This window comes from Ambystoma mexicanum, chromosome 7q (genome assembly GCF_040938575.1).
Source record: "Ambystoma mexicanum isolate Mex_15411 chromosome 7q, UKY_AmexF1_1, whole genome shotgun sequence".
Lineage (NCBI taxonomy): Eukaryota > Metazoa > Chordata > Amphibia > Caudata > Ambystomatidae > Ambystoma > Ambystoma mexicanum.
In genome coordinates, this window is record NC_090941.1 from 1,165,191,052 (window position 1) to 1,165,217,242 (window position 26,191).

The 26,191-nt window shown below is 55.3% G+C and overlaps 1 pseudogene; it reads left to right on the top strand.

The window, feature by feature from the left end:
• LOC138528241 (zinc finger protein 729-like) overlaps window positions 1-22,190 on the top strand; it is a 452,378-nt pseudogene extending 430,188 nt beyond the window's left edge.
• The last annotated feature ends 4,001 nt before the right edge of the window (window positions 22,191-26,191 follow it).

A 26,191-nucleotide genomic window follows, 5' to 3' on the forward strand; every position in this document is an offset into this window, starting at 1 on the left:
GCGTATTCCTGGCGGTGGAGGGGGTAGTGGGCACTAAGTATTCATGGGGGTGGAGGGGGGGTACTGGGTATTCATGGGGGTGCAGGGGGGACTGGGCACTGGGTATTCATGGGATGGAGGGGGGGACTGGGCACTGAGTATTCATGGGGGGGGAGGGGTGCTGGGCACTGATAATTCATGGGGGTGCAGGGGGCACTGGGCACTCAGTATTCATGGGGGTGCAGGGGGGACTGGGCACTGCATATTCATGGGGGTGCAGGGGGCACTGGGAACTGCGTATTCCTGGAGGGGCACTGGGCACTGCGTCTTCCTGGGGGTGGAGGGGGTAGTGGGCAGTAAGTATGCATGGGGGTGGAGGGGGGGTGGGTACTGGGTATTCATGGAGGTGCATGAGGGGCTGGGTATTCATGGGATGGAGGGGGGGACTGGGCACTGAGTATTCATGGGGGTGCAGGGGGTACTGGGTATTCATGGGGGTGCAGGGGGGACTGGGCACTGAGTATTCATGGGGGTGGAGGGGGGGTACTGGGTATTCATTGGGGTGCAGGGGGGACTGGGCACTGGGTATTCATGGGATGGAGGGGGGACTGGGCACTGGGTATTCATGGGATGGAGGGGGGGACTGGGCACTGAGTATTCATGGGGTGGAGGGGGGCTGGGCACTGGGTATTCATGGGATGGAGGGGGGACTGGGCACTGAGTATTCATGGGGTGGAGGGGGGGTACTGGGTATTCATTGGGGTGCAGGGGGGACTGGGCACTGGGTATTCATGGGATGGAGGGGGGGACTGGGCACTGGGTATTCATGGGATGGAGGGGGGGACTGGGCACTGAGTATTCATGGGGTGGAGGGGGGCTGGGCACTGAGTATTCATGGGGGATGTAGGGGGGACTGGGCACTGGGTATTCATGGGGGTGGAGGGGGGGTACTGGGTATTCATGGGGGTGCAGGGGGGACTGGGCACTGGGTATTCATGGGGGTGGAGAGGGGACTGGGCACTGAGTATTCATGGGGGTGCATTGGGACTGGGCACTGAGTATTCATGGGGGTGGAGGGGGTAGTGGGCACTGAGTATTCATGGGGGTGCAGGGGGACTGGGCACTGAGTATTCATGGGGGTGCGGGGGGTACTGGGCACTGCATATTCATGGGGGGTGCAGGGGGGCACTGGGCACTGTATTCATGGGGGGTGCAGGGGGGGTACTGGGTATTCATGGGGGTGCAGGGGGGGTACTGGGTATTCATGGGGGGTGCATGGGGGACTGGGCATTCATGGGGGGTGCATGGGGGGTACTGGCTATTCATGGGGGATTCAGGGGGGACTGGGCACTGAGTATTCATGGGGGTGCAGGGGGTGACTGGGCGCTGCATATTCATGGGGTTGCAGGGGGGACTTGGCACTGGGTATGCAGGGGGGACTGGGCACTGAGTATTCATGGGGGTGCGGGGGGGTACTGTGCACTGAGTATTCATGGGGGTGCAGGGGGTACTGGGTATTCATGGGGGTGCAGGGGGGACTGGGCACTGAGTATTCATGGGGGTGGAGGGGGGGTACTGGGTATTCATTGGGGTGCAGGGGGGACTGGGCACTGGGTATTCATGGGATGGAGGGGGGGACTGGGCACTGGGTATTCATGGGGGATGCAAGGGGGACTGGGCACTGCATATTCATGGGGGTACAGGGGGGCACTGGGCACTGAGTATTCATGAGGGTGGAGGGGGTAGTGGGCACTGGGTATTCATGGGGGTGCAGGGGGGTACTGGGTATTCATGGGGATGCAGGGGGGGTACTGGGTATTCATGGGGGTGCAGGGGGGGGACTGGGCACTGAGTATTCATGGGGGTGCGGGGGGGTACTGTGCACTGGGTATTCATGGGGGTGCATGAGGGGCTGGGTATTCATGGGATGGAGGGGGGGACTGGGCACTGAGTATTCATGGGGGTGCAGGGGGTACTGGGTATTCATGGGGGTGCAGGGGGGACTGGGCACTGAGTATTCATGGGGGTGGAGCGGGGGGTACTGGGTATTCATTGGGGTGCAGGGGGGACTGGGCACTGGGTATTCATGGGATGGAGGGGGGCACTGGGCACTGGGTATTCATGGGATGGAGGGGGGGGACTGGGCACTGAGTATTCATGGGGTGGAGGGGGGCTGGGCACTGAGTATTCATGGGGGATGTAGGGGGGACTGGGCACTGAGTATTAATGGGGGTGGATTGGGACTGGGCACTGAGTATTCATGGGGGTGGAGGGGGTAGTGGGCACTGAGTATTCATGGTGGTGCGGGGGGTACTGGGCACTGCGTATTCATGGGGGTGCGGGGGGTACTGGGCACTGCATATTCATGGGGGGTGCAGGGGGGCACTGAGTATTCATGGGGGGTGCAGGGGGGGTACTGGGTATTCATGGGGGGGCACTGAGTATTCATGGGGGTGGAGGGGGGGTACTGGGTATTCATGGGGGTGCAGGGGGGACTGGGCACTGGGTATTCATGGGGGTGGATTGGGACTGGGCACTGAGTATTCATGGGGGTGCAGGGGGACTGGGCACTGAGTATTCATGGGGGTGCGGGGGGTACTGGGCACTGCATATTCATGGGGGGTGCAGGGGGGCACTGGGCACTGAGTATTCATGGGGGGTGCAGGGGGGGTACTGGGTATTCATGGGGGTGCAGGGGGGGTACTGGGTATTCATGGGGGTGCAGGGGGGACTGGGCACTGGGTATTCATGGGGGGTGCATGGGGGGTACTGGCTATTCATGGGGGATTCAGGGGGGGACTGGGCACTGAGTATTCATGGGGGTGCAGGGGGGGACTGGGCACTGCATATTCATGGGGGTGCAGGGGGGACTTGGCACTGGGTATTCATGGGGGATGCAGGGGGGGGGACTGGGCACTGAGTATTCATGGGGGTGCGGGGGGGTACTGTGCACTGGGTATTCATGGGGGTGCAGGGGGGTACTGGGTATTCATGGGGGTGCGGGGGGGACTGGGCACTGGGTATTCATGGGGGTGCAGGGGGGGAGTGGGCACTGCATATTCATGGGGGGTGCAGGGGGGCACTGGGCACTGAGTATTCATGAGGATGGAGGGGGTAGTGGGCACTGGGTATTCATGGGGGTGCGGGGGGGTACTGGGTATTCATGGGGGTGCAGGGGGGGACTGGGCACTGGGTATTCATAGGGGATGCAGGGGGGGACTGGGCACTGGGTATTCATGGGGGTGGAGGGGGGACTGGGCACTGAGTATTCATGGGGGTGCGGGGGGGTACTGTGCACTGGGTATTCATGGGGGGTGCAGGGGGGTACTGGGTATTCATGGGGGTGCAGGGGGGGACTGGGCACTGGGTATTCATGGGTGTGCAGGGGGGACTGGGCACTGGGTATTCATGAGTGGTGCAGGGGGGGTACTGGCTATTCATGGGGGACTGGGCACTGAGTATTCATGGGGGTGCAGGGGGGACTGGGCACTGCATATTCATGGGGGTGCAGGGGGACTTGGCACTGGGTATTCATGGGGGATGCAGGGGGGGACTGGGCACTGAGTATTCATGGGGGTGCGGGGGGGTACTGTGCACTGGGTATTCATGGGGGTGCAGGGGGGTACTGGGTATTCATGGGGGTGCGGGGGGGACTGGGCACTGGGTATTTATGGGGGTGCAGGGGGGGGAGTGGGCACTGCATATTCATGGGGGGTGCAGGGGGGCACTGGGCACTGAGTATTCATGAGGATGGAGGGGGTAGTGGGCACTGGGTATTCATGGGGGTGCGGGGGGGTACTGGGTATTCATGGGGGTGCAGGGGGGGACTGGGCACTGGGTATTCATGGGGGATGCAGGGGGGGACTGGGCACTGGGTATTCATGGGGGTGGAGGGGGGACTGGGCACTGAGTATTCATGGGGGTGCGGGGGGGTACTGTGCACTGGGTATTCATGGGGGTGCAGGGGGTACTGGGTATTCATGGGGGTGCAGGGGGGACTGGGCACTGGGTATTCATGGGGGTGCAGGGGGGGACTGGGCACTGCATATTCATGGGGGGTGCAGGGGGGCACTGGGCACTGAGTGTTCATGAGGGTGCAGGGGGGGGACTGGGCACTGGGTAATCATGGGGGTGCAGGGGGGGACTGGGCACTGGGCATTCATGGGGTGCAGGGGGGACTGGGCACTGGGTATTCATGGGGGATGCAGGGGGGGGGACTGGGCACTGAGTATTCATGGGGGATGCAGGGGGGGACTGGGCACTGTGTATTCATGGGGGTGGAGGGGGGACTGGGCACTGGGTATTCATGGGGGTGGAGGGGGGGGGGTCTGGGCACTGGGTATTCATGGGGTGCAGGGGGGGTCTGGGCACTGGGTATTCATGGGGTGCAGGGGGGGACTGGGCACTGGGTATTCATGGGGTGCAGGGGGGGACTGGGCACTGGGTATGCATTGGGTGCAGGGGGGTCTGGGCACTGGGTATTCATGGGGTGCAGGGGGGGACTGGGCATTCATGGGGTGCAGGGGGGGGACTGGGCACTTTGTATTCCTGGGGGTGCAGGAGGGGGACTGGGCACTGGGTATTCATGGGGGTGCAGGGGGGACTGGGCACTGAGTATTCATGGTGGTTCAGGGGGGGACTGGGCACTGTGTATTCATGGGGGTGCAGGGGGGGGGGGACTGGGCACTGTGTATTCATGGGGTGCAGGGGGGACTGGGCACTGTGTATTCATGGGGTGCAGGGGGGGGTCTGGGCACTGGGTATTCATGGGGGTGCAGGGGGGGAAAGGGCACTGGGTATTCATGGGGGATGCAGGGGGGGACTGGGCACTGAGTATTCATGGGGGTGCAGGGGGGACTGGGCACTGAGTATTCATGTGTGTGCAGGGGGGACTGGGCACTGAGTATTCATGTGTGTGCAGGGGGGACTGGGCACTGAGTATTCATGGGGGTGCGGGGGGGCACTGGGTATTCATGGGGGTGCAGGGGGGGCACTGGGCACTGAGTATTCATGGGGTGGAGGGGGGACTGGGCACTGAGTATTCATGGGGTGGAGGGGGGGACTGGGCACTGTGTATTTATAGGGGGATGCAGGGGGGACTGGGCACTGAGTATTCATGGGGATGGAGGGGAGACTGGGCACGGAGTATTCATGGGGGATGCAAGGGGTCTGGGCACTGGGTATTCATGGGGTGCAGGGGGGTCTGGGCACTGGGTATTCATGGGGTGCAGGGGGGGGACTGGGCACTGGGTATTCATGGGGTGGAGGGGGGGTCTGGGCACTGGGTATTCATGGGGGTTCAGGGGGGGACTGGGCACTGTGTATTCATGGGGGTGCAGGGGGGACTGGGCACTGGGTATTCATGGGGTGCAGGGGGGGTCATGGGGTGCAGGGGGGGTCTGGGCACTGGGTATTCATGGGGGGTGCAGGGGGGACTGGGCACTGAGTATTCATGGGGTGCAGGGGGGACTGGGCACTGAGTATTCATGGGTGTGCGGGGGGGCACTGGGTATTCATGGGGGTGCAGGGGGGGCACTGGGCACTGAGTATTCATGGGGTGGAGGGGGGACTGGGTACTGAGTATTCATGGGGGTGGAGGGGGGGGACTGGGCACTGTGTATTTATAGGGGGATGCAGGGGGGGACTGGGCACTGGGTATTCATAGGGGATGCAGGGGGTCTGGGCACTGAGTATTCATGGGGGATGCAGGGGGTTGGGCACTGGGTATTCATGGGGGATGCACGGGGTCTGGGCACTGAGTATTCATGGGGTGGAGGGGAGGACTGGGCACTGAGTATTCATGGGGGTGGAGGGGGCACTGGGCACTGAGTATTCATGGGGGTGCAGGGGGTACTGAGTATTCATGGGGGTGCAGGGGGCACTGGGCACTGCATATTCATGGGGGTGCAGGGGGCACTGGGCACTGCATATTCCTGGAGGGGCACTGGGCACTGCGTATTCCTGGCGGTGGAGGGGGTAGTGGGCACTAAGTATTCATGGGGGTGGAGGGGGGGTACTGGGTATTCATGGGGGTGCAGGGGGGACTGGGCACTGGGTATTCATGGGATGGAGGGGGGGACTGGGCACTGAGTATTCATGGGGGGGGGAGGGGTGCTGGGCACTGATAATTCATGGGGGTGCAGGGGGCACTGGGCACTCAGTATTCATGGGGGTGCAGGGGGGACTGGGCACTGCATATTCATGGGGGTGCAGGGGGCACTGGGAACTGCGTATTCCTGGAGGGGCACTGGGCACTGCGTCTTCCTGGGGGTGGAGGGGGTAGTGGGCAGTAAGTATTCATGGGGGTGGAGGGGGGGTGGGTACTGGGTATTCATGGAGGTGCATGAGGGGCTGGGTATTCATGGGATGGAGGGGGGGACTGGGCACTGAGTATTCATGGGGGTGCAGGGGGTACTGGGTATTCATGGGGGTGCAGGGGGGACTGGGCACTGAGTATTCATGGGGGTGGAGGGGGGGTACTGGGTATTCATTGGGGTGCAGGGGGGACTGGGCACTGGGTATTCATGGGATGGAGGGGGGGACTGGGCACTGGGTATTCATGGGATGGAGGGGGGGACTGGGCACTGAGTATTCATGGGGTGGAGGGGGGCTGGGCACTGGGTATTCATGGGATGGAGGGGGGGACTGGGCACTGAGTATTCATGGGGTGGAGGGGGGGTACTGGGTATTCATTGGGGTGCAGGGGGGACTGGGCACTGGGTATTCATGGGATGGAGGGGGGGACTGGGCACTGGGTATTCATGGGATGGAGGGGGGGACTGGGCACTGGGCACTGAGTATTCATGGGGTGGAGGGGGGCTGGGCACTGAGTATTCATGGGGGATGTAGGGGGGACTGGGCACTGGGTATTCATGGGGGTGGAGGGGGGGTACTGGGTATTCATGGGGGTGCAGGGGGGACTGGGCACTGGGTATTCATGGGGGTGGAGAGGGGACTGGGCACTGAGTATTCATGGGGGTGCATTGGGACTGGGCACTGAGTATTCATGGGGGTGGAGGGGGTAGTGGGCACTGAGTATTCATGGGGGTGCGGGGGGTACTGGGCACTGCATATTCATGGGGGGTGCAGGGGGGCACTGGGCACTGTATTCATGGGGGGTGCAGGGGGGGTACTGGGTATTCATGGGGGGTGCATGGGGGACTGGGCACTGGGTATTCATGGGGGGTGCATGGGGGGTACTGGCTATTCATGGGGGATTCAGGGGGGACTGGGCACTGAGTATTCATGGGGGTGCAGGGGGTGACTGGGCGCTGCATATTCATGGGGTTGCAGGGGGGACTTGGCACTGGGTATGCAGGGGGGACTGGGCACTGAGTATTCATGGGGGTGCGGGGGGGTACTGTGCACTGAGTATTCATGGGGGTGCAGGGGGTACTGGGTATTCATGGGGTGCAGGGGGGACTGGCCACTGAGTATTCATGGGGGTGGAGGGGGGGTACTGGGTATTCATTGGGGTGCAGGGGGGACTGGGCACTGGGTATTCATGGGATGGAGGGGGGGACTGGGCACTGGGTATTCATGGGATGGAGGGGGGGGACTGGGCACTGAGTATTCATGGGGTGGAGGGGGGCTGGGCACTGAGTATTCATGGGGGATGTAGGGGGGACTGGGCACTGAGTATTAATGGGGGTGGATTGGGACTGGGCACTGAGTATTCATGGGGGTGGAGGGTGTAGTGGGCACTGAGTATTCATGGGGGTGCACGGGGACTGGGCACTGAGTATTCATGGGGGTGCGGGGGGTACTGGGCACTGCATATTCATGGGGGGTGCAGGGGGGCACTGAGTATTCATGGGGGGTGCAGGGGGGGTACTGGGTATTCATGGGGGGGCACTGAGTATTCATGGGGGTGGAGGGGGGTACTGGGTATTCATGGGGGTGCAGGGGGGACTGGGCACTGGGTATTCATGGGGGTGGATTGGGACTGGGCACTGAGTATTCATGGGGGTGCAGGGGGACTGGGCACTGAGTATTCATGGGGGTGCGGGGGGTACTGGGCACTGCATATTCATGGGGGGTGCAGGGGGGCACTGGGCACTGAGTATTCATGGGGGGTGCAGGGGGGGTACTGGGTATTCATGGGGGTGCAGGGGGGGTACTGGGTATTCATGGGGGTGCAGGGGGGACTGGGCACTGGGTATTCATGGGGGGTACTGGCTATTCAGGGGGGGACTGGGCACTGAGTATTCATGGGGGTGCAGGGGGGGGACTGGGCACTGCATATTCATGGGGGTGCAGGGGGGACTTGGCACTGGGTATTCATGGGGGATGCAGGGGGGGGACTGGGCACTGAGTATTCATGGGGGTGCGGGGGGGTACTGTGCACTGGGTATTCATGGGGGTGCAGGGGGGTACTGGGTATTCATGGGGGTGCAGGGGGGGACTGGGCACTGGGTATTCATGGGGGTGGAGGGGGGACTGGGCACTGAGTATTCATGGGGGTGCGGGGGGTACTGTGCACTGGGTATTCATGGGGGGTGCAGGGGGGTACTGGGTATTCATGGGGGTGCAGGGGGGGACTGGGCACTGGGTATTCATGGGTGTGCAGGGGGGACTGGGCACTGGGTATTCATGGGTGGTGCAGGGGGGGTACTGGCTATTCATGGGGGTGCAGGGGGGACTGGGCACTGCATATTCATGGGGGTGCAGGGGGGACTTGGCACTGGGTATTCATGGGGGATGCAGGGGGGGGACTGGGCACTGAGTATTCATGGGGGTGCGGGGGGGTACTGTGCACTGGGTATTCATGGGGGTGCAGGGGGGTACTGGGTATTCATGGGGGTGCGGGGGGGACTGGGCACTGGGTATTCATGGGGGTGCAGGGGGGGGAGTGGGCACTGCATATTCATAGGGGGTGCAGGGGGGCACTGGGCACTGAGTATTCATGAGGATGGAGGGGGTAGTGGGCACTGGGTATTCATGGGGGTGCGGGGGGGACTGGGCACTGAGTATTCATGGGTGTGCAGGGGGGACTGGGCACTGAGTATTCATGGGTGTGCAGGGGGGGCTGGGCACTGAGTATTCATGGGTGTGCAGGGGGGACTGGGCACTGAGTATTCATGGGTGTGCGGGGGGGCACTGGGTATTCATGGGGGTGCAGGGGGGGCACTGGGCACTGAGTATTCATGGGGTGGAGGGGGTACTGAGTATTCATGGGGGTGGAGGGGGGACTGGGCACTGTGTATTTATAGGGGGATGCAGGGGGGGACTGGGCACTGGGTATTCATAGGGGATGCAGGGGGTCTGGGCACTGAGTATTCATGGGGGATGCAGGGGGTTGGGCACTGGGTATTCATGGGGGATGCAGGGGGTCTGGGCACTGAGTATTCATGGGGTGGAGGGGAGGACTGGGCACTGAGTATTCATGGGGGTGGAGGGGGCACTGGGCACTGAGTATTCATGGGGGTGCAGGGGGTACTGAGTATTCATGGGGGTGCAGGGGGCACTGGGCACTGCATATTCATGGGGGTGCAGGGGGCACTGGGCACTGCATATTCCTGGAGGGGCACTGGGCACTGCGTATTCCTGGCGGTGGAGGGGGTAGTGGGCACTAAGTATTCATGGGGGTGGAGGGGGGGTACTGGGTATTCATGGGGGTGCAGGGGGGACTGGGCACTGGGTATTCATGGGATGGAGGGGGGGACTGGGCACTGAGTATTCATGGGGGGGAGGGGTGCTGGGCACTGATAATTCATGGGGGTGCAGGGGGCACTGGGCACTCAGTATTCATGGGGGTGCAGGGGGGACTGGGCACTGCATATTCATGGGGGTGCAGGGGGCACTGGGAACTGCGTATTCCTGGAGGGGCACTGGGCACTGCGTCTTCCTGGGGGTGGAGGGGGTAGTGGGCAGTAAGTATTCATGGGGTGGAGGGGGGGTGGGTACTGGGTATTCATGGAGGTGCATGAGGGGCTGGGTATTCATGGGATGGAGGGGGGGACTGGGCACTGAGTATTCATGGGGGTGCAGGGGGTACTGGGTATTCATGGGGGTGCAGGGGGGACTGGGCACTGAGTATTCATGGGGGTGGAGGGGGGGTACTGGGTATTCATTGGGGTGCAGGGGGGACTGGGCACTGGGTATTCATGGGATGGACGGGGGGACTGGGCACTGGGTATTCATGGGATGGAGGGGGGGACTGGGCACTGAGTATTCATGGGGTGGAGGGGGGCTGGGCACTGAGTATTCATAGAGGGGTGCAGGGGGGACGGCACTGAGTATGCAGGGGGGCACTGAGTATTCATGGGGGATGTAGGGGGGACTGGGCACTGAGTATTAATGGGGGTGGAGGGGGGGACTGGGCACTGAGTATTCATGGGGTGGAGGGGGGCTGGGCACTGAGTATTCATAGAGGGGTGCAGGGGGGACGGCACTGAGTATGCAGGGGGGCACTGAGTATTCATGGGGGTGGAGGGGGGGTACTGGGTATTCATGGGGTTGCAGGGGGCACTGGGCACTGGGTATTCATGGGGGTGGAGAGGGGACTGGGCACTGAGTATTCATGGGGGTGCATTGGGACTGGGCACTGAGTATTCATGGGGGTGGAGGGGGTAGTGGGCACTGAGTATTCATGGGGGTGCAGGGGGACTGGGCACTGAGTATTCATGTGGGTGCGGGGGGTACTGGGCACTGCATATTCATGGGGGGTGCAGGGGGGCACTGGGCACTGTATTCATGGGGGGTGCAGGGGGGGTACTGGGTATTCATGGGGGTGCAGGGGGGTACTGGGTTTTCATGGGGGTGCAGGGGGGACTGGGCACTGGGTATTCATGGGGGGTGCATGGGGGGTACTGGCTATTCATGGGGGATTCAGGGGGGACTGGGCACTGAGTATTCATGGGGGTGCAGGGGGGGACTGGGCGCTGCATATTCATGGGGTTGCAGGGGGGACTTGTCACTGGGTATGCAGGGGGGACTGGGCACTGAGTATTCATGGGGGTGCGGGGGGGTACTGTGCACTGGGTATTCATGGGGGTGCAGGGGGGTACTGGGTATTCATGGGGGTGCAGGGGGGCACTGAGTATTCATGAGGGTGGAGGGGGTAGTGGGCACTGGGTATTCATGGGGGTGCAGGAGGGGTACTGGGTATTCATGGGGGTGCAGGGGGGACTGGGCACTGAGTATTCATTGGGGGGGCAGGGGGGCACTGGGCACTGAGTATTCATGAGGGTGGAGGGGGTAGTGGGCACTGGGTATTCATCGGGGTGCAGGGGGGGTACTGGGTATTCATGGGTGTGCAGGGGGGGCTGGGCACTGAGTATTCATGAGGGTGCACTGGGTATTCATGGGGGTGCAGGGGGGGACTGGGCACTGGGTATTCATGGGGGTGCAGGGGGGGACTGGGCACTGAGTATTCATGGGGGTGCGGGGGGGTACTGTGCACTGGGTATTCATGGGGGTGCGGGGGGTACTGGGCACTGGGTATTCATGGGCGTGCAGGGGGGGTACTGGGTATTCATGGGGTGCAGGGGGGACTGGGCACTGGGTATTCATGGGGGTGCAGGGGGGACTGGGCACTGCATATTCATGGGGGGTATAGGGGGGCACTGGGTATTCATGGGGGTGCAGGGGGGTACTGGGTATTCATGGGGATGCAGGGGGGGTACTGGGTATTCATGGGGATGCAGGGGGGGTACTGGGTATTCATGGGGGTGCAGGGGGGGACTGGGCACTGGGTATTCATGGGGGTGCAGGGGGGGACTGGGCACTGGGTATTCATGGGGGATGCAGGGGGGGACTGGGCACTGAGTATTCATGGGGGTTCGGGGGGGTACTGTGCACTGGGTATTCATGGGGGTGCAGGGGGGGACTGGGCACTGGGTATTCATGGGGGTGCAGGGGGGGGACTGGGCACTTCATATTCATGGGGGGTGCAGGTGGGCACTGGGTATTCATGGGGGTGCAGGGGGGGTACTGGGTATTCATGGGGGTGCAGGGGGGGACTGGGCACTGGGTATTCATGGGGGTGCAGGGGGGGACTGGGCACTGCATATTCATGGGGGTGCAGGGGGGACTTGGCACTGGGTATTCATGGGGGGGGACTGGGCACTGAGTATTCATGGGGGTGCGGGGGGTACTGTGCACTGGGTATTCATGGGGGTGCAGGGGGGTACTGGGTATTCATGGGGGTGCAGGGGGGGACTGGGCACTGGGTATTCATGGGGGATGCAGGGGGGACTGGGCACTGAGTATTCATGGGGGTGCAGGGGGGGACTGGGCACTGCATATTCATGGGGGATGCAGGGGGGACGTGGCACTGGGTATTCATGGGGGATTCAGGGGGGGACTGGGCACTGAGTATTCATGGGGGTGCGGGGGGTACTGTGCACTGGGTATTCATGGGGGTGCAGGGGGGGTACTGGGCACTGCATATTCATGGGGGGTGCAGGGGGGCACTGGGCACTGTATTCATGGGGGGTGCAGGGGGGGTACTGGGTATTCATGGGGGTGCAGGGGGGGTACTGGGTATTCATGGGGGTGCAGGGGGGACTGGGCACTGGGTATTAATGGGGGGTGCATGGGGGGTACTGGCTATTCATGGGGGATTCAGGGGGGACTGGGCACTGAGTATTCATGGGGGTGCAGGGGGGGACTGGGCGCTGCATATTCATGGGGTTGCAGGGGGGACTTGGCACTGGGTATGCAGGGGGGACTGGGCACTGAGTATTCATGGGGGTGCGGGGGGGTACTGTGCACTGGGTATTCATGGGGGTGCAGGGGGGTACTGGGTATTCATGGGGGTGCAGGGGGGCACTGAGTATTCATGAGGGTGGAGGGGGTAGTGGGCACTGGGTATTCATGGGGGTGCAGGAGGGGTACTGGGTATTCATGGGGGTGCAGGGGGGACTGGGCACTGAGTATTCATTGGGGGGGCAGGGGGGCACTGGGCACTGAGTATTCATGAGGGTGGAGGGGGTAGTGGGCACTGGGTATTCATCGGGGTGCAGGGGGGGTACTGGGTATTCATGGGTGTGCAGGGGGGGCTGGGCACTGAGTATTCATGAGGGTGCACTGGGTATTCATGGGGGTGCAGGGGGGGACTGGGCACTGGGTATTCATGGGGGTGCAGGGGGGGACTGGGCACTGAGTATTCATGGGGGTGCGGGGGGGTACTGTGCACTGGGTATTCATGGGGGTGCGGGGGGTACTGGGCACTGGGTATTCATGGGCGTGCAGGGGGGGTACTGGGTATTCATGGGGTGCAGGGGGGACTGGGCACTGGGTATTCATGGGGGTGCAGGGGGGACTGGGCACTGCATATTCATGGGGGGTGTAGGGGGGCACTGGGTATTCATGGGGGTGCAGGGGGGGTACTGGGTATTCATGGGGATGCAGGGGGGTACTGGGTATTCATGGGGATGCAGGGGGGGTACTGGGTATTCATGGGGGTGCAGGGGGGGACTGGGCACTGGGTATTCATGGGGGTGCAGGGGGGGACTGGGCACTGGGTATTCATGGGGGATGCAGGGGGGGACTGGGCACTGAGTATTCATGGGGGTTCGGGGGGGTACTGTGCACTGGGTATTCATGGGGGTGCAGGGGGGGACTGGGCACTGGGTATTCATGGGGGTGCAGGGGGGGGACTGGGCACTTCATATTCATGGGGGGTGCAGGTGGGCACTGGGTATTCATGGGGGTGCAGGGGGGGTACTGGGTATTCATGGGGGTGCAGGGGGGGACTGGGCACTGGGTATTCATGGGGGTGCAGGGGGGGACTGGGCACTGCATATTCATGGGGGTGCAGGGGGGACTTGGCACTGGGTATTCATGGGGGGGGACTGGGCACTGAGTATTCATGGGGGTGCGGGGGGTACTGTGCACTGGGTATTCATGGGGGTGCAGGGGGGTACTGGGTATTCATGGGGGTGCAGGGGGGGACTGGGCACTGGGTATTCATGGGGGATGCAGGGGGGACTGGGCACTGAGTATTCATGGGGGTGCAGGGGGGGACTGGGCACTGCATATTCATGGGGGATGCAGGGGGGACGTGGCACTGGGTATTCATGGGGGATTCAGGGGGGGACTGGGCACTGAGTATTCATGGGGGTGCGGGGGGTACTGTGCACTGGGTATTCATGGGGGTGCAGGGGGGTACTGGGTATTCATGGGGGTGCAGGGGGACTGGGCACTGGGTATTCATGGGGGTGCAGGGGGGACTGGGCACTGCATATTCATGGGGGGTGCAGGGGGCACTGGGCACTGAGTATTCATGGGGGGTGCAGGGGGGTACTGGGTATTCATGGGGGTGCAGGGGGGGACTGGGCACTGGGTATTCACGGGGGTGCAGGGGGGACTGGGCACTGGGTATTCATGGGTGGTGCAGGGGGGGTACTGGCTATTCATGGGGGACTGGGCACTGAGTATTCATGGGGGTGCAGGGGGGGACTGGGCACTGCATATTCATGGGGGTGCAGGGGGGACTTGGCACTGGGTATTCATGGGGGATGCAGGGGGGGACTCGGCACTGAGTATTCATGAGGATGGAGGGGGTAGTGGGCACTGGGTATTCATGGGGGTGCGGGGGGGTACTGGGTATTCATGGGGGTGCAGGGGGGGACTGGGCACTGGGTATTCATGGGGGATGCAGGGGGGGGGACTGGGCACTGGGTATTCATGGGGGTGGAGGGGGGACTGGGCACTGAGTATTCATGGGGGTTCGTGGGGGTACTGTGCACTGGGTATTCATGGGGGTGCAGGGGGTACTGGGTATTCATGGGGGTGCAGGGGGGACTGGGCACTGGGTATTCATGGGGGTGCAGGGGGGGACTGGGCACTGCATATTCATGGGGGGTGCAGGGGGGCACTGGGTAATCATGGGGGTGCAGGGGGGGACTGGGCACTGGGTAATCATGGGGGTGCAGGGGGGACTGGGCACTGGGTATTCATGGGGGATGCAGGGGGGACCTGGCACTGGGTATTCATGGGGGATGCAGGGGGGGACTGGGCACCAAGTATTCATGGGGGTGCAGGGGGGACTAGGCACTGCATATTCATGGGGGTGCAGGGGGGACTTGGCACTGCGTATTCATGGGGGGTGCAGGGGGGGACTGGGCACCAAGTATTCATGGGGGTGCAGGGGGGACTGGGCACTGCATATTCATGGGGGTGCAGGGGGGACTTGACACTGCGTATTCATGGGGGGTGCAGGCGGGGGACTGGGCACTGAGTATTCATGGGGGGTGCAGGGGGGGACTGGGCACTGCGTATTCATGGGGGATGCAGCGGGTCTGGACACTGGGTATTCATGGGGGTGCAGGGGGACGACTGGGCACTGGTACTCATGAGAGGGGACGACTGGGCACTGGTATTCATGGGGGTGGAGGGGAGACTGGGCGCTGGGTACTCATGGGGGTGGGGGGGAGACTGGGCACTGAGTATTCCTGGGGGTGCAGTGGGCACTGGGTATTCCTGGGGGTGCAGGGGTCAGTGGGCACTGGGTATTCATGCGGGTGCAGGGGCACTATGCATTCATGGGTGTGCAGGGGGGACTGGGCACTGCGTGTTCATGGGGGTGGAGGGGGCACTGCATTTTCGGGGTGCAGGGGGCACTGCATGTTTATGGGGTGGAGAGCGCACTGTGTATTGATGGGAGGTGTAGGGAGTAGTGGGCACTGCGTGTTCATGGGGCACTGCGTGTTCATGGGGTGGTGGAGGAGGCACTGCATGTTCATGGGGGTGGAGAGCGCACTGTGTATTGATGGGGGGTGTAGGGGGTAGTGGGCACTGCGTGTTCATGGTGGTGGAGGGGGCACTGTGTTCATGGGGGGTGCAGGGGGCACTGCGTGTTTATGGGAGTGGAGGGGGTAGGTGGCACTGCGTGTTCGTGGGGGTGCAGGAGGCACTGCGTGTTCGTGGGGGTGGAGGGGCACTGCCTATTCATGGGGGTGCAGGGGGCACTGTGTTGATGGGGGGTGCAGGGGGCACTGTCACTGCATATTCATGGGGGGTAGGGGCATTGTGTATTCCTGGGGGTCAAGGGGGCACTGCATGTTCATGGGGTGGAGGGGGTAGTAGGCACTATTCATGGGGGTGGAAGGGGTAGTGGGCACTGCGTATGCATGGGGGTGGAGGGGGTAGAGGGCACTGCGTGTTTGTGTTTATGGGGGTGGAGGGGGTAGAGGGCACTGCGTGTTCATGGGGGTGCAGGGGGAACTGCGTCTTCATGGGGGGGCAGGGGGTGGTGACTTGTCAATATGCACTGTTAAATCTGCCCATAATCTAGTTGCCTGAATTGGACGTAAGAAATCGTGAACTCTGGGACTGAACGGCCTTACTAATACCTTTTTAGGGCCGACCCGTTCAACTGAGCTAATGTGCTATTTCTGCATTTGGGAGTATCCTCAACACTGGAGTGATGCCAGATTCTTGGAGCATGGCTAACGTCATACCAATCTTTAAACGAGGTAGCAGGTCTGAGCCCAAAAACTACTGACCAATCGCGTTAATTGATGCCGATTGTAAGATCTCTTCTCTTCTTCTATAATATTCACTTGTAGAAATGGGCTACTCTGCATAGGCTGAACAAATTTCAGACCGGTTTTCGTAAAGGCCACTCAACAAATATTAACGGTCTAACTCTGAAAACTATTTGGCCTCAATAGACTTTTCTGCGGCTTTCGACCGTGTCGACTGCAACATACTGTGGGCCAACCTAGCTGTCTGGGGCACGCCGAATGGCCTTTATGCTCCTTGTGATCGGCCTCTGACAACTTTCGTACCCAGATCGGTTAAACAAAAAAATGTGATTTATCTTGCAGAATATGCTCTTATGTGGGATTAAGACAGGGTTGCGTCTTGGCCCCATAGCTATTTAATCAATACCTTTCTGATGGGGCCGACTGCCTTGCTGAAGCGGGCTTAATTACACCTAAAGTGGGCACCTTGAAAATATCATGGATGGCCTATGCCAATGATTTTCTGTTACTTGATAAATCCACGGTCGGTCTCCAAAGACTCCTGAACACCTTTTCTAAATATGCAAGAGAGAACAGGCTTCTAATCCCGGTAAAAGCAGGATTCTGGCCTTCACAAAGGAGAAGACAAAAAAATGTAGCACATCTTGTGGAAAAGGCAGTGATTAAGGCTAGTCCCAGTCTTATTTACTTAATTTGTGGGATTCTTTTACAAAAAGCATCTCTGCTTCAGAACTAAGTAATTAAGATTGATTGAAAATTCGGGTGATTTTCCCTAAAGCTTGCACTAATATTTTATCACGGTAAAATCGTTCCGACGTATATGGTTTTGAATTATATGGTGAGCCTATTTTTTAAAGTACTGGATCTGATTGAGGCCAAGTTGTGGCGTACGGTATTGAGGGTCTCCAATACGATTCCCTGTAGTGGCTATTACATTTGTTTTAGGAATTGCCTCCTTAAGAGCTTGCATTGGATGGCGCTTATTACTACAAGGTTTTGGGTGCTGCACTCAAGAACACAACTGGCTTCCAAAGGAATGCACAGTTTCTGGCTTAGTTTGGGCCGAAATGTGAAGTGTGTATTTATTTATTTTTTCTCCATAATCTCATTGGATAAAGACACGTCAATTGTGCATCCGACTAAAGTTAAAGGGCTCGGTTTGATTTAGATTGGGTTGCCACAACCAATCTCTTCCACTCTTATCCATCCATGAGACACTTAATCCCTCGTCTTTTATGCTTATGGACTATCTCCACCCTGTTTTTACAGTTCCTGAATCGGTATTACAGGACAATTTTGATGCAGCTTCGTTGGAACTAGTTTCCAAAGAAGGAAATTTTACTTGGGAGAAATGTTATTGCTGAAATCAATAGCGGCTGCAAATTCTGTAATTTACGATTAAACATTTGCTTTTAAATAGTGAGGCCTTAACTGTGTTCGTACGATGACGTTTATGGGGAGCCTTCGGGTGTACCATTCCTGGTTGACAGATGGATTTTTATGGATGAGATGTTTGAATATCCAGAAGGCCCGGGAAAGTCTTGCGGTTTCTGCATTCATCAAGAGTACGAATTTGATGTAATGTTATCAGGGTTGGACTTATTTCCCTTTTTATTGTTAATTGTGTTCAAAGTACATTTTTATTTTCCTAACTCTGTGCACTTTATCATTATGAAACTATTGATGCAATGTTTCTGATTTGATGTCTTTTTAAAAAAAAAATATTCTGTTTTTCAATGGTTTGTTCTAACCCAAATGCAAAAAACAAAAAAAAAACATCCACTAAAAAAATGCCTACCTCGAATTTCAAGAATGGTTACATAATTTCTGGTGTGTGCTCCTTGCTTTGCCGTTATAGTCCACCTTACATGCTTTTGCTAGTCTAGAACACACTCTGGTTAATCTTGTGTCATAGAGGGAAAATCTGTGGCACACCTGTCAAGGCTCAATGCAGCAATCACATCCCCATTCTTTCACACTGACAAGGTTTACGACCTTGCATGGACAATACATTTACTACCACCAATTGCCCTTTGTCACAGATGGCCTTAATAGCTACCAGATTCTGATTTTTTTTTCTCAAGGGTTTTTATTTTAAAAATAAAGAACTGGTTTGCTTTGACTCTTGGTTAGGATATGGCTGGTTTCACTAATGGGAATGGGCTTCTCCCTCCCATGGTTTCCCTAATCCCATATTTGTGAACTAGCAATTGATATGCCTACTATCGTAAAGCTAGCTACGTGTGAGTACCTAAAGGAAAAAGCCTTGTTTATCTGACTCTGGGGTATCGCCACTAAAACTCCCAATGTTTTTCAATAGGAAAGTTCTGGCACTCTCCCTCTCTATCTTTGATCTCCCTACTCTGCCACACTCTGCTGTACTCCCACTTGCCCCTCTCCCGCCTTCAATCACACCCTCTGGTCTTCCCCTCTCTACACGCACACGCACGTGCCCTGATCTTACCACGCTCTCCGCCTACCCTACCTCCACCAACTACCCTGCTCCTGCTTTACTCCTCCCTCACTCCCACTACCCCTTTGCACTCTCACCACACCTACCACTCCCTTTCTCTCTCCCCCTCTATCTTCACTCTCCCCTCGATTTATACTGTGTAAAACTCATGACTCACTTTCACCACCAATGCCTCGCCTGTGCTCTGCTCCAACTCTGCCCCAAACTCTTCCACCCTCCGCCTTGTCCATAGTCACCTCCTGGCCTCGCCCCTCTAACTTGCACTCTACTTTTATACTATTCTCTTCCTGATTCTGCCCAGTCTCCTTCCATTGGTTCCTGTTCTATTCTGACTATATGGGCCAGTCTGTGGCTATTCTCGACCTCCCCCCGCCACCCAAGACCATGTCACAGCTTACCCTCTGCTGATTATTCAGTTTAGAGCACTGGCACTGCCAATTGATTGAGGCGGAGGGGAGGTGGGGCACACGCTGGTCATATTTTGTCGATATATGTCACACAAATTGTGCATATTTTGTCTGTACATTGATCTACAATAATACCTGAAATCTCTGCTTCTTTATACAGAGCCCTGACCAGGATCAAGCATCTGAAAATAATCATAAGCTGGTGGGGATGTACAAAGGAAGGAGAGGGAGCCTACAGAAGGTTAACAGTGCCACACTACAGCACTTGTAGAGAAATCGCCAACCATGCAGGAAACCCAACACCCTGGACTCCTGAGGCTTGATGCAAATGAGAAGGCATCTGACTGACTTAATTGTGGGATGTGCTTTTTGTCACTGGTCTATTTAATCCTACGCAAAAGCTCCCCCATGAGAGAATCAGTGAATGCCCATAGTGTGAGAAAGTGTCTATACTAAAGAGAAGACGAGCGTATGCGCACAGGGAGAGCTAAAAATCACCTGCTTTTAAGTTTGAAGAATTCATTGCATCATGGACTGTAAGGAGGAGAAGCCACATGAGAACCCAGAACATGGGAAGGACTATAACCTGGCATTGCCACCAAGGAAACAGGTGGGATTATTCCCTTGCACAGAGTGCAAGAAAAGCTTCAGTCAGTCCTCATATCTGAGAAGCCATCAGAGGATCCATACCGGGGTGAAGCCCTACAAATGCACAGAGTGCAAGAAAAGCTTCTACGACTCGTCATCTCTGAGAACGCATCTAAGGATCCATAATGGGGAGAAGCCCTACGAGTGCAAAGAGTGTGGGAAAAGCTTCAATCAGTCTGCAAATCTGATGAGCCATCGACGGATCCATACAGGGGAGAAGCCGTACAATTGCACAGAGTGCAAGAAAAGCTTCAGTCATTCCTCAACTCTGAAAAGCCATCTAAGGATTCATACAGGGGAGAAGCCGCACAAGTGCACAGAGTGCATGCAAAGCTTCAATGACCCTTCATATCTGAGAAAGCACCTCATGATGCATACTGGGTTAAAGCCGTACAAGTGCACAGAGTGCAAGAAAAGCTTCAGTCAGTCCTCACGCCTGGTGAGCCATCTAAGGATCCATACAGGAGAGAAGCCCTACAAGTGCACAGAATGCACACAAAGCTTCAGTGACTCTTCAACTCTGAAAAAGCATCTCATAATGCATACTGGGTTGAAGCCCTACAAGTGCACACAGTGCACGAAAAGCTTCAGTGACCCGACATATCTTAGAAATCATTTTGTGATCCATACTGGGGAGAAGCCCTACACGTGCACAGAGTGCAAGAAAAGTTTCAGTCGATCCTCAAATCTGGTAATCCATCGGCGGATCCATACTGGGTTGAAGCTCTACAAATGCACAGAATGCCAGAAAAGCTTCATTAACTCTTCATATCTGAGAAAGCATCTCACAATCCATACTGGGGAGAAGCCCTACAAGTGCACAGAGTGCAAGAAAAGGTTCAGGTTGCCCTCACATCTGATAAGCCATCAAAGCATCCATTCAGGGGAGAAGCCTTACGAGTGCACAGAGTGCAAGAAAAGCTTCAGTCGGTCCTCACATCTGATAAGCCATATAAGGGTCCATACTGGGGAGAAGCCCTATGTGTGTATAGAGTGCAAGAAAAGCTTCAGTCGGTCCTCACAACTGATAAGCCATGTAAGGATCCATAGAGGGGAGAAACCTTCCTAGTGTACAGCATGTGGGGAAAAGCTTCAGGCAATTCAAACCGAGAAGCCCTACAAGGGCACTGATTATAAACCCCTAAACCTGGTGTCTACTCTGTGGCAGCATCAAAGATCGAACATAGGACAGAGATTACACCAGTGTGTGGAGGAAGAAACTGTGTAACCACTCCTCCGCTCTTATTTCCAATTAGACAATATATACTTTGAGGAATGGACATGTTCATTGCTATTAAAAGGGAGGTATTGGATGGAAACATTATAATGAAATCCACAATTAGGAAACCAATACTTATGAAGTCAATTTGACTCCTTACTGGAGATTTAAATGGTAAAATCAAACTTACTCCAATAATGCAGCCAACTTAATTATAAAAAGTGGAATGGTACCAGTGCTGAAAACCTAAAGCAGCAATAGGAAATGCAGCCCCACGACAAATAAGCAATGGAGATCGGAACAAGAACAATGTGGATCCTGTGAAAGATTGGGGTGCTGAAGAATGGGCACCCCACCGTAACTAAGGAAGAGATTAACTCTGCTCCCATAGAACAAAATTAACATTTTTGCTGAAGACTCAATACCTTGAGACTGTTGTACAGAGCCTTACAGGAAAAAAATTCAAATTCTAATCAGCCCCAGGTATAAGTGAATTAGAATGCTGTTTGGTACCAGGCAAAATGACGCTATAGAGTATTAAAAATTAAATTCAAAAATTAAAAGTTCTTCTATCACAGTTTATACCAGAGGCCAGCCTCTAAACATGGGACCGATTCAGACCTGTGTTGCTCTGCGTCTTGTTTCCAAGTCAAGAACATTGCCCATGAGCTATCCTGCCGGCCCAATAAAGAATACAGCTGTCTGGATTCAATGAATTAAAATCTATGGAAATGAAATCAAGTGGCTATGAAGCTGCAACCAATTATAATGAAATCCTGCACAAAGCAAGCCAAAAATGGTCATGGACAGAGCATTCCTACTACTAGAAGCTACGTTCCAACAATCTATCCTGCTTCAAGATATGAACTGTGGGTAGAGAAATATGGACAGAAGAAATGGGCATGCAAGATCCAATAAAATAATCGCGAAAGAATAGAAGGGCGATTAAAAACAATTGTATAAAACTAAAGATTAGCCCATTCAGAATGCATCATCCTGGAAGGGTTATTAAACAGTTTTTCACATTATGTCACGTGTGAGTGTGTATGTAGTGGATTGCTATCCAAGGGAGGGGTAGGTTGAGTTAATAAGAGGGAGGAAGGGAGAGGAAGTAGTGGGCGGTGTTCAACGAGGTGTTCTCGGAAGAGCTGGGTCTTCAGTTCCATCCTGAAGAGTCAGACAGAGGGCCATTCTGATATGCAATGGTAAGCTGTCGCTGATTTCTGGGAGCACAGGAGAATAAAGTTTCACTTCTGGTTTTGTCTTTATTGCAGTTTAGTCTGCTGAAGTTGTGGCGGATGTTGCATTGGTCTTAAGGTCTCTCGCCAGTAGAGTAGTGTTTTGCCTATCATGGTGTTGACTATGATGCAGGCTGGTTTAAAAAGAGGATGGGGGCTAGAAGAGGAAGCCAGTGTAGATCCTTGCGAATGACGGAGAGGGCTTCCTATGATTACTGCTATCAGCGAGGATGCGGGAATGGCGGCACAGTGTTAGCTATGGGACCTGTGGTGTAGAGCAAGCTGCTGTCCCGATCTCTGTGTTGGCTATGGGACCTGTGGTGTAGAGCAAGCTGCTGTCACGATATCTGTGTTGGCTATGGGACCTGTGGTGTAGAGCAAGCTGCTGTCACGATATCTGTGTTAGCTATCGGACCTGTGGTGTAGAGCAAGCTGCTGTCACAATATCTGTTAGCTATGAGACCTGTGGTGTAGAGCAAGCTGCTGTCCCGATATCTGTGTTAGCTATGGGACCTGTGGTGTAGAGCAAGCTGCTGTCCCGATATCTGTGTTAGTTATGGGACCTGTGGTGTAGAGCAAGCTGCTGTCCCGATATCTGTGTTAGCTATGGGACCTGTGGTGTAGAGCAAGCTGCTGTCACGATATCTGTTAACTATGAGACCTGTGGTGTAGAGCAAGCTGCTGTCCCGATATCTGTGTTAGCTATGGGACCTGTGGTGTAGAGCAAGCTGCTGTCCCGATATCTGTGTTGGCTATGGGACCTTCAGAGAAACGTTGCTTTTAGTGTTGAATCCATGAATTATAATCGCAAGTCCCTGGGAATGACAACACTGACAGAATCAAGGGAATAAATGAGAATAGGGATGGTGATGCGCTCTACACCATTACAGTAATGCAAAACACTGGCAGAATCAAGGGAATAAATGAGAATGAGAATGGGGATGGCGATGCGCTCTACACCATTACAGTAATGCAAAACACTGGCAGAATCAAGGGAATAAATGAGAATAGGGATGGTGATGCGTTCTACACCATTACAGTAATGCAAAACACTGGCAGAATCGAGGGAATAAATGAGAATAGGGATGGTGATGCGTTCTACACCATTACAGTAATGCAAAACACTGGCAGAATCGAGGGAATAAATGAGAATAGGGATGGCGATGCGCTCTACACCATTACAGTAATGCAAAACACTGGCAGAATCAAGGGAATAAATGAGAATGAGAACAGGGATGGTGATGCACTCTACACCATTACAGTAATGCAAAACACTGGCAGAATCAAGGGAATAAATGAGAATGAGAATAGGGATGGCGATGCGCTCTACACCATTACAGTAATGCAAAACACTGGCAGAATCAAGGGAATAAATGAATGCAAAACACTGGCAGAATCAAGGGAATAAATGAGAATAGGGATGGCGATGCGCTCTACACCATTACAGTAATGCAAAACACTGGCAGAATCAAGGGAATAAATGAGAATGAGAATAGGGATGGTGATGCACTCTACACCATTACAGTAATGCAAAACACTGGCAGAATCAAGGGAATAAATGAGAATGAGAATAGGGATGGCGATGCGCTCTACACCATTACAGTAATGCAAAACACTGGCAGAATCAAGGGAATAAATGAATGCAAAACACTGGCAGAATCAAGGGAATAAATGAGAATAGGGATGGCGATGCGCTCTACACCATTACAGTAATGCAAAACACTGGCAGAATCAAGGGAATAAATGAGAATAGGGATGGCGATGCGCTCTACACCATTACAGTAATGCAAAACATTGGCAGAATCAAGGGAATAAATGAGAATGAGAATAGGGATGGTGATGCGCTCTACACCATTACAGTAATGCAAAACAGTGGCAGAATCAACTTGTGAAGTAAAAACACTGGCAATGCCAGCAATTATGGCTTTTCTGGAGGCAGATGCTTCCCCTATTCAGAAATGTGTAGCTTTAGGATATTGCAATTTTATACAAATAATCTAAATGAAATGAATAGCATGTTACTATTCTTTGCAAAGGAAATCATGAGCACATAACTACTAGCATTTACATTGCATTTTCTATCGAAAGAATTAGACCGTCTTAATGCTTTGCTTCGATGACGCCTGATGGGATGTGCTGCATTGCCAAGGAATCTCTTGGCTGAAGGTAACTTGTTTAAAACATTGTATTTATAACAGAAGCTGCTTGATAGCTGCCAATAATCCATTGCCTTACAAACATCACCTAACTCCAAGCCACAATTAACACATGCTCTTTTAGACAACTGTTTGTGCAGGCACATATAACTTGTAAATGTTAGGGTGTTTGAGTACTAGTTGGAGAGAGAAGTACACTGGAGGAGGGAGCGGTGGAGTGGAGGTGGGAGGATGGCTAACATTAATGGATGGAGGTGATAACTAGGAGGCGTGAACCATCGGAGGGACAGCACTGGTGGGAGAAGTAAGCAGAAGAGGGAGACGGTGAGAGAAGAGGAGTAAAGGTACCTGTGTGAAAAAGCTTGGACCCAACCTAGCAAGTACAAGGCACTCTTATTGCCTCAGAACTAGATAGAGTAGGAACATATTAGAAGTCCCTGAGGCAGCATCTTGGGGAATCATCCATATAGCCTAATGTTGCATAACTTTTATAAGACGCAACTCGCCCGGAGGCCTCAGTGCGCGGCAAGTCAAAAAAGGGTCAGAAACCGAGGGGACACCAGAAATCGATGCAAAGTCTAATCATTAGAGTTTAAGAAATCGCTTAAAACATATCTTTAAGAAAAAGGCATCAGAGCAGAACACCAGTAGATCTGCTCTGGAGGGGAGCAATAGAGTTAAAACTATTGCTGCCAAAATGACAAAGGTTGTGATAGGGTTGATCAAGTCTTTTTGAGTTAATGGATTGGAGGGGGCAAGAGTGCTTGATCTTTCCTTCAAATAGACAGTCGTGTTGTCAGTGGGGCACTTATATGTGAAAAGTACGACCTTAAAAGTGACGCTGTGTTAAATGGGGAGCCAGTGAAGAGTTGCACGTGCCCGATTCCTTCTTGTAAGGCCACGAACCGGTCGAACAGCATTATTCTGAGTCACTTGGAGCGTGTCAAGATTAGATTTCGATGAAACTGGCACTTTCGCCATATCTTCATCAAAATATTCAGGAAGCTTTTGTGCTATCATCATTTTCGGAGGGACTTCTCTTTTAATTGTTTTCACCCTTATTAAGGTAATGAGGCCCTGTGTTCTAATCAATTCGGTACAAATCATTCTTCCGCAATAGTTGCTGCGAGGCTTTCCCTAGTGACATGCTCAGGGTGGTGTAGCTGTTCTAATGCCACTCTTAATAAGGCTACAGGCATCACCGGTTTACCAGTGCTTCAGTTTACCAGTGCTTTCCTATCACCACAATGCCTCAGAAGGGGATAGAGAACACCCGGTCCATGTCCACAGATCCTTTTCATCCTGCAGTGTTTCACCTTGGACTTCCATCAACTGTGTTTTCGATTTATTATTATTATTAATAATAAAGCTTTCATTTACAATCATCATCACCATCATTCTTTCATTCACATCGGGCGCATCAAAGCTCATAATATCTGTTGAATATGCAACCATTTTGGCTTCCTCGTCTGCTGCTTGGTTTCCACGTAAGAGATAAAGTCTGCTCTCAGTGTGCACTGCGCACTTAACTATCGCGATGGCTACTGGGTGCTGTAGTGCTTTAATGAGTCTGTCCAATAAGGCAGCGTGTTGTACTGGAGTGCCATCAGCTCCGAGATAGCCCCTCCTTTTCCA